The following is a 9,494-nucleotide window of genomic DNA, read 5'->3' as shown; positions in this document are numbered from 1 at the left end:
AGGTAGAAATTCCCTTCATACTTAGGCTAGTTTCTTTTCCTTTTCAACTTTAAAACACCTAACAATATCCAAATTAAATCCCCATAAAAAATACCAAGAAAATACTAAAAAAGCATTAATAAAAAAGTGAAAATCATTAAATAGGGAATGGAAGCTTGAATCTCCCTTGCTTAAGGGAATCATTCGAGTGCTTGGATCTCCCTTGCTTAAGGGAACCATTCGAGCGTAAGTTCCCAATTTCTAAAAAACACAAACCATAGAGCAACTCGAGTCTCCCTTGCTTTAGGGTTCGACTTGAAACGCTCAAAATCTCTTCTTCATCTCGCCTCCGAGGCCTTCTTTCCCTTAATCGGAGATGTTGCTTCCTTTTGATCGCAGACTGGTAACGTATAAGACTCCACTCAACGAGCTGCTATCCTGACGCTAGATTGCGAACGTAACTCCGTCCACTAAAAAACACAAAAACAAACAAAAAACTAAAGAGCCGAACTACGACGCTCTGATTCTTGAAAAGGATACGTAGGCATTAGGTTGCGGGGCCTAAGCGAGCACAATTATTTATAAACCTTTTTTCCCCGTGTTTCTTTTTCTTTCATTTGCATGCATTCCCTTAGCATTGAGCTTTAGATTTATAGTACACACCCTTTAGATAGCAACAAACATAGGTGAATACCATCGAGTACGATGGGCTTGAGGGGTGCTAGTACCTTCCCCTTGCGTAACCGACTCCCGTACCCTATCTCTTGTCGAAAGACCTCGTTCTTATTCATCTTAGGTTTTCTGATATTCCTTTCCCTCTTTGGGATAAATATATTGGTGGCGACTTTGTTGTTCATCATTTCGCGAGCGTGCGACACCTCCTCCTATACACCAAGTCCTCCACATCATCCCCCATATGCTCAACCAATAAATTATCCATAGCATTAATATTATCCACCTCCTCTTTGACTTTCAAGTCTATCCATCCAAACACTTCCTTATTCCATTCACGAAGACGCACTTTGAAACTCTTAAGTTTCTCAAACAAAATAAAATCTCCCCTTCCTCTAACACACAACTTCCCCCATTCCTCCCTCACAAAAGACTTAAAATCCGCATGCTTGAACCACACATTATTGAATCTAAAAGGTTTAGGCCCCCAATCCACCATCCCTAAATTCAAACGAATCGGAGCATGGTCCGAAATATCCCTCTTCTCAATCCTTTGATCCATTACTCCTCACAAATCTTAATATTTGTTTCTTTTTTTTTTTGTTGCTTTTGCCCCCTTATTTAAAATAAATAAATAAAAACATGAATATGTTTTACTTTCATCCAACAAAAATTTGATTTAAAAAAAATTGTTTTATTTAACAAAAAACGTTATCTTTTATTATATAAATCATTTTACTCTTTTTTATTAAAAATAAAATTAAAGGCCATTACTATATGTAAAATATCAATTAAAAACTAAATAAAAGTAGTAATTAGAGTTTTTTTATTATTTATTAAGTATTAATGACTATTAGTTATTACTATATTAATTAATTAATTATTTTAACTATACCAAATGTTAAACTACCAGTTCTCTGTAGAAACTTGTTCCTTCACTCAAGAGAAATTGTATTGGCTATATAAAGGCATGAAGAATCAAAGAAGAAGTTGTGAATTCATGATCATATTCATTCTGTATAGACTGTTAATAAGCTTCATATTATTTTAGTCTTAGATTTGAAAAATAAAGTTTACATCCATCTCGTGTAGAAGCATTTTATTGTAAACAAACCCTGATCAAAGGTTCTTTGATTGTTCCTTGAGAAACTGAGTGAAGGTTGTCTCGAGAAGTCTAGGGCTAAAGAGTCTTAGAGATTGTTAGTGACAGGGGTGCCTGTGCAAGGTTGTTAGTCTCCGACTGTTGCGCGTGCATTATAGTTAGTCACATGGGTGCCTGTGCAAGGTTAGCCACTGGTGGTTGTCCGTGCGATTGTAATCGATTTTGGTATAATGGATTAAGTCCTCGATGGAGAGAGGCGAAATCACATCGGAAGGATGGAATGGACTAGCTTGATATTTGTCAAGTGAACCTGTATAAAATTACCGTGTTCTTTCCTTCTCGCATATTCTTGTTAATATCAATAATAGAGAGTTTGCGGTTTCAAGAAAAGGGAAGTGTTTTATTAAAAAGTATTATGTTTTAAAAACTCTATTAAATTCCCCCTTTCTAGTGTTTTTCACACCTTCACACGTTCTTTAACAATTTTTCCCAAGTCTCTCCTTTTCTTATTTTATTAATCCCTTACTAACTTTCACTTTACTAATTACGCTTAACCACACACCCGCACTATTTCTAATGCTAACACCATAAAAGCCCAATTACTAATTAATCAATGTGGTGGTCGTTTTCTTTACCTCCCCGTTTCACTTGGGAGGACGGCACGCTAGACCCTTCACGCGAAATTTGGAAGGAGAATGCGCCCGTGGCGGGATGAATTTTGTTTCAGTTCTTCCTACGATATCACACGAACTTTCTTATTTGTCCTACGAGTAGGAAAGGGGAAAAAAGATCTCAACTAAACCCTAGGAGTTTGCTAAGTGTGGGGATTTCACCTAGACTAGAAATTCTGGAGTCCGGGAGGTCGGTTATACATAGGGAAGTGTTTAAGCACCCTACATATCTGTAGTACTCTACAGGAACCTTCTCTGTGTCATTGTGTTTGTGTTTATTGCTAATGATTGGGAAAGTTTCTCCTTTGTGTTAGGAGAAGGAATTGAATTGATTTGAAAAGACAGACAGACAGACAAACTGACTATTTTTGGTATTTTATTAGCTCGCTGAGATTCCTTGTGAACCTCATGCCTACATATCCCTAGTGGAAGTCAGAGCTTAATGTAGTTCGGGGAACTAACTAGGGAAATTAATTATTTTTGGTGCCTTGCTTGAAGCTCAAGGTTGAAGCTTGGAATTAAATCTCTGTTTACAGTAAAGAGACATGAAATTATCTCTACAGAGAGGTATTTATACTATTCTACCACAAACATTTAAAGGAGTGACAGAATAACTGAATTCATTTCATTCAAGAGGGGGACCTTACTTGTGTATGTGCAAGTATACCAGTCAAATGCCTCTTAAATGAAAGAAAGATGCTCATCCAAATTAGGGAAAGTTACCACATGTCTGGGTTTTACTGCCAGCTCATGCCTTTCAAAATCCTAAATGGGAGACTTGATTAAAATTGAAATTGAAATGGAAATGTTTGTTTGAATGTGGTAGAGTAGTAAAAATATCTCTCTATAGAGATAAGCTATGTCTATCTACTGTATAAAAGATTTGACTTTAGCTGGCTTGTATGAGGCCCAAGCTTGAGGCTTTTTGATTGATTAATTATTATTATTGACTCTGGGAGATGGCTCCACTGGGGGTTAATTACAGGGTATTTTTGTGTTCTGTACAAAGCCCAGAATTGAGGCTGACTCTACTTAGGGAGACTCTATTTGTGTGCCTTGTACAAAGCCCAAGGTTGTGGCTAACTGTTAAGGATAATTGAATTTTTAAGACTAAGAATGACTCTATTTTATGTGCCTTGTACAAAGCCCAAGGTTGTGGCTGACTGTTGCTAGGGAAAACATTATTTTCTGCCTTGTACAAAGCCCAAGGTTGTGGCGGACTCTTAAATGAATTAAGTATGGATGACTATATGGGGAAAGATCCTAAGTGTTAGGAATCTTTGACACATGAAAAATATGGTTTATCTGCCTTGTACAAAGCCCAAGGTTGTGGCTACTGAATGATGAAGAACTCACTGGGGAGACTCTATTATCTGCCTTGTACAATGCCCAAGGTTGAGGCTGACTCTTGACAGGGGAGTTTTATTGTTTGGGTGCCTTGTATGAAGCCCAAGGTTGAGGCTAACTGTTTTTGTTGGTTTTGACTCTCCTGAGGAGATTTTATTTATTAAAAGACTGTTTTTCTTTGGAAGCTAACCCTTTCCAGGGATTTTGACTCAGCTGGTGAATTTGTCTGTTAAAAGACTGACTTTATCATGTTTTTTGGAGGCTGACCCTTTTCAGGGATTTTGACTCTTTTGGGGAAATTATCTCCTAAGAGAATGAAATTATTTATTAATTAATTTTGGAGGCTATCCCTTTCCAGGGGTTTTGACATTTTAGACAGATGTTGGAGGCTAACCCTTTCCAGGGGTTTTTGACATTTTAGACAGATGTTGGAGGCTAACCCTTTCCAGGGGTTTTTGTTAATATGAATGACAGAAAGATTATCTAATGGAGACTTCTTGTTTAAAGCCCAAGATGAAGGCTGACTCAATGCTGAGGATGACCAAACATGGATCCTAGACTCTGCTAAGGAAGATTGATGAAGATAAGGGTGACAGAGACTGTCCATGTCTCTCATTCCAAAAGGTGTACTCAATGCAAAATTGAGACAAACTTAGCTTGTTTAAGGTCTGGTTTAAATTGGAAGAAACTCACCAGGGTAGGCTAAAAGGTGACTAAAGACCTGTTCCTATGTTTATAAGAAACCTGATGGGTCCTTGTATACAAGCTCAAGAGGAAGCTGGAAATGCTTTTAAGAAGCCTGTGGGTCCTTGTACAAAGCCCAAGAGGAGGCTAATCGAGGGTCCTTGTTATAGCACAAGAGAAAGCTATGTAGTTTTGAACTTATTTTGGCTCTAAGCAAATGGGTAAGAGGTTTCACCGGGAATAATTCCTCTTTGGGTGGATGTGTCCTATTTATTTGGATTCTAAGGTTTTTGCCAAGATGTTTCACCGGGAATAATTCATCTTGGGGGGTTTGAACTACAGATCTCTAATTAGGAAAGAGCCTTCACCGGGAAGACATTCTCAATCCTAGGTCATATTCCTATAATATATATATAGTTTAACTGTCCTAGGGTTTACACTCAAACGCAGTTCTAAACTAATATATGCACAGTTTATATTTGACAGTAATTTAAATAAAGACTGTAAATTGAAAGCTTGTAAAGCCTAACCTGGATGGAGTGGAGGCCATTGAAGAAGTATGTACAGAGCCTCAACAGTAATTTTTGTTGTTTTGTTGATAACAGGTGAATATATATATGATAAACAGTTAATGGTTTTTGAAAACAGAAGAAGTGAAGATGGACAAAGGTCACATAGGTATCTGAAGAGTTTCACCGGGAATAATGCCCTTCAAATACCAGAAGAATGTTTTTTTTGAAAACAGAAAGAAGATTTTGAAAATACAGTTTTGAAAACAAGCTAAGAAGAGAAGGTTTTTGGGACTTACACTCTATTAGAGGCCCAGTACTTTGCAGTACTGGTGATAAAAACAGTTGGAAATGATTTGAAATGATATAAGGTTTTGTTGTTTGAAAACCTTAATCATTTGATTTAATCAGAGATTGAAAACAGTTTTGAGAATTGACAAAAGTCAACTTAATTAAAGTAAAAATAAAGATTTTACTTAATTAAGACCTAAACAATTAGGGTTTTATCATAAAATTATTTACAAAGTGATTAGGTTAAAATAAAGTGATAATATATATTTAAAGTATTTAAGAAAACACTTAAAAAACATACTATTTTAAACCTAATTAAAATTCAAGAAATAAATAATATTTTTATGATTTTTTTGACTATTCACAAAATAGATATATTAAATAATAGGTGTATGAAAAATGAAGTGAAAATGATTTATTTTGATAGGTGAATTAATTGTGTGAAGTTGTGAAGAAATTTAGTGTGAAAAGTGATAAAAAAAATGGTTTTGTCACCTAGAGGGGTTGAACTCACGCCCTCCAAGTCATTGGCCAAAACACCCACCATCTGGGCTACGCGCGCAGTTTGTTTAAGATGCACATCCAACTTATTATATTTTCAAACAAGTGGCAAAACATTGAAAAATAAATGAAGCAAAAAGTCTGGGGCGAGGGGGATTCGAACCCCAGACCTTGGGCATGAGGAGACTAAGAGCGCATGTGTGGCCACTAGGGCAAGTTGTTCAGTCGTTAATAAAACGCACACCATTCAAAATAAAATAAACTCTCCCCTGAGAATTCAAATTTTGCGCGCCACCACCATCTTCGTCTTCAACCTCAAGCTCTCCATTTTTGAATTTCTGAACTTACTCGTTTCTCAACCATTTGCAACGATGTAAACATGAAACTTGCTCTAAATTCACTCACGATTCTAAATATGTAACTAACATGAACTATTATTAACTACATCTAACTAATTTACCAGAAATCGTGAAGAACCCTAAAATTTCAAAATTAAATTAAATGACTATACTGAAAGATAAATGGATGATGATAGAGGGTTTTCAATCCTCTGATGATGCTGAACAAGATAGAATCGAGCTATTTCACAAAGAGTACTTAAATTAAAGAGAGGGAGTTCAGAAACTTACCTCTGAAAATGGAGATCGTGAGGATGATAGAGAGCAACTGGGCTTGTATGAATGATCCCAAAAGCTTCCTTGTGGCTCAGTGATGCTAATTGAATGCTTGTAATGACCTCAAACCTCCTGAATTGTTCTATGGACCTCCCTCGATTTCAGCTTCAAGTGAACATGGAGGGTGTTGATTCTCGAGTTACAGATGAGCTGCAACCATCTGGTTAGCTTCACTATGACCTGAGGAGTGTGTCTGGATGATTGGCTTGCCTTGAAACCTTCTGAATCACTCCATGGACCTCCAACTGCAGATGCTCCAAAGTGAGAGCAACAATGGTGTTCCTCCACCTACAGAAGTGATCCAGGTGCTTGGATCACCTCAAATGACCTCCCTTGAGATGTTAGAATGCTCACTTCCCAAAGATAAGCTCTGGTTTGAAGAAATCGATTCTTCTTGCCAAAGAACTTTGAAAAACAATGAACAAGAGAAGAGAAAGAGAAAGCAAGTAATAGGGTTGCTTTGGTGTGTTTTTCTACTGAATTGTGCTCTCCTATTTATAGGCAAATGTCTCAGTACTGAGTGAGAGAGTGAGCTTGCTTAGTGAAGCAAGTTTGGTTTCTTAGCCATGAAGAAATTTCAAAGAATATCCAAGTGTGATCATTGCATTTTCGAGCCACCTCCCCTATCCATTGATTCTATCTGATCTTAGGGGACAATTCAGATGCAAAGTAAGCTCTAATTGGTTGGTGAGAAGATTCCTTGGGTGATTCATCAATTTGCCATAAATTCTCAAATGTAATCATTACATAATCACATGTTCTTGTTTTAGGAATCTTCTTCAATTATCATGGCATGGTGAAAATGAATGCATGGCATGTTTGCAGATGTATTATGGGTCATGTAGCATCTGTATTTGAGGTCATGTGCACAAAACTTCAAAGTTCCAAAATGATGCATGACCTATAATTTCACTTCATGAGGCCAACTTTGAACAAGCATAACTCTTAGCTCAAATTGAATTTTGAGAAGGTTGAACACAATTTGGAAAGCCCTAAACATCTACTTTAAATCATTAGTTTATGTCTTCTTCAGAATCCTTTGGGAAATTTGTGAAAAATGAGGCCAAAGTTGGAAGAAAACTAGGTTAAAACACTTAGAAAAATTTCTAAGTGTTTATGACCTACACTTCAAAATTTCCAAAACTTCATAAATGGTTGATCTTTTGAAAAAAGTTCCCTTGTAAGATGTTGTTTTATTTGGCAAGATCTACAACTTTCATGTTGGAAGTTTTTTGAGTTGTGTAGGTGAAATTTTGAGATCTCACCATGCCTTCAAAAACCCTAATTCCCGACTTTTTGCTCCTTGATGAATTTCTTTGAATTTCTTTGGCCAAATGACTTTGACATCCATATATTGATGATATTGATCTTTGAAAGTCATTTTTTGACCAAAAACCTTAAAAGTCAATGATGATCCTTCACAGTTGACTTTTTCCTAACAAAGTGAATTTTTGGGCTTTTGTGTAGAAATAAGATCTTCTCCCCAAATGGATGATATAAATGGATTATATGGAGGTAGTAGAGATCCTTGAATCATGTCTTGAGTTTTGGATTCATGCCCTGATCAAAAGTCAACTATCTTGGTGAATTAGGTCAAAACCCTAATTTGTCGACCATGTGAAAATAATGACTGTAGACTTTGAATTGAAGTGTGATGTCTAGTAGATCTTGTCATATGAGTTATTTGAAGATGATTGATGTCTTTGAATGACCCTCTGAGGTTTTTTAGGGTTTCCCAAATGTGATCCCTGATTTTAGTCCTTGATAGGCTCAAAACCCTAGTCTGGTGACCTGAGTAAACCTGTACTCATATGACTGGATGTCTAATCAATCATAGATGAGAAAAGTGAAGTTTTTGAGCCCCATGATTGTATTAGAGACTAATCTTTGTATTGATTGATCCTTTGCCTGAGCTTTCTTGTCTTTGAGCATCCTCGATTAGGTACCAGATGGAGAAATGACTGCTCTGGGTACTTGTCTTGACCTGATGAAAAATCCTGAAGATATGCCATCTCAGGGGGGTCAAAAATTAGGGTATGACAGATGCCCCTATTTAAGTTTCTTTTATCTGGAGGGAGAGAGATTGATATCTCGATCTCTCCTGCGTAAAAGAGACTTAAATATCAAAGAATGCCCGAATTTTGGGCGCTCCTGAGATGTTGTAATTGATAAAATCTTTACATGACTTGATCCCATTGTCGCGCTTGGCGGGGGATGATGGGACAAACTCCTGCAGAAATACTTGATGTGGATTCTGGTGAATGGATGGCAATGTAGGATGCGCAATCCATCTTCTTTAACTAAGTGTTGATACTTAGAAAAAGGTAAACAACCTCCCCCTTGTTTCGGATGTCCATATCTCAAAACTAGTCTTAGTTGTGTTTGGACAATATCTCAGATAAAGAGAAAATTTCCAATGGTCTGTTTCCTCGTCAAACTTCTTACCAGCACTTGGAGGTAAGATACCATTTGACGGTAATAAAGAAACTTCAAAGGTTTGTTTCCTCATCAAACTTCTCATCAGCACTTGGAGATGAGATACCATTTGATGGTAATAAAGAAACTTCATAGGTTTGTTTCCTCATCAAACTTCTTACCAGCACTTGGAGGTAAGATACCATTTGACGGTAATAAAGAAACTTCAAGGTTTGTTTCCTCATCAAACTTCTCATCAGCACTTGGAGATGAGATACCATTTGACGGTAATAAAGAAACTTCAAGGTTGTTTCCTCATCAAACTTCTCATCAGCACTTGGAGATGAGATACCATTTGATGGTAATAAAGAAACTTTAAGGGGTTGTTTCCTCATCAAACTTCTCATCAGCACTTGGAGATGAGATACCATTTGATGGTAATAAAGAAACTTCACCATCTTCCCTTTTGACCTGGCATCTTTGAAAGATTGTCATATGGGCCCATGCTCTTTTGAGGGGCTAATGACTTTGTTTGAAGGCGGACGAACTGTTTTCGGGGTGAAAACTGCCATTCGTCGATTGGTGCCTGGGGAATCAACAAACTGTTTTCCTAAGGGGAAAACTACCATTTATTGACTCTGTGGGGAAC

Source organism: Vicia villosa, unplaced genomic scaffold, assembly GCF_029867415.1.
Source record: "Vicia villosa cultivar HV-30 ecotype Madison, WI unplaced genomic scaffold, Vvil1.0 ctg.002690F_1_1, whole genome shotgun sequence".
Taxonomy (NCBI): Eukaryota; Viridiplantae; Streptophyta; class Magnoliopsida; order Fabales; family Fabaceae; genus Vicia; species Vicia villosa.
The sequence above is the reverse complement of the archived record's forward strand: the minus strand, read 5'-3'. Positions refer to the sequence as shown.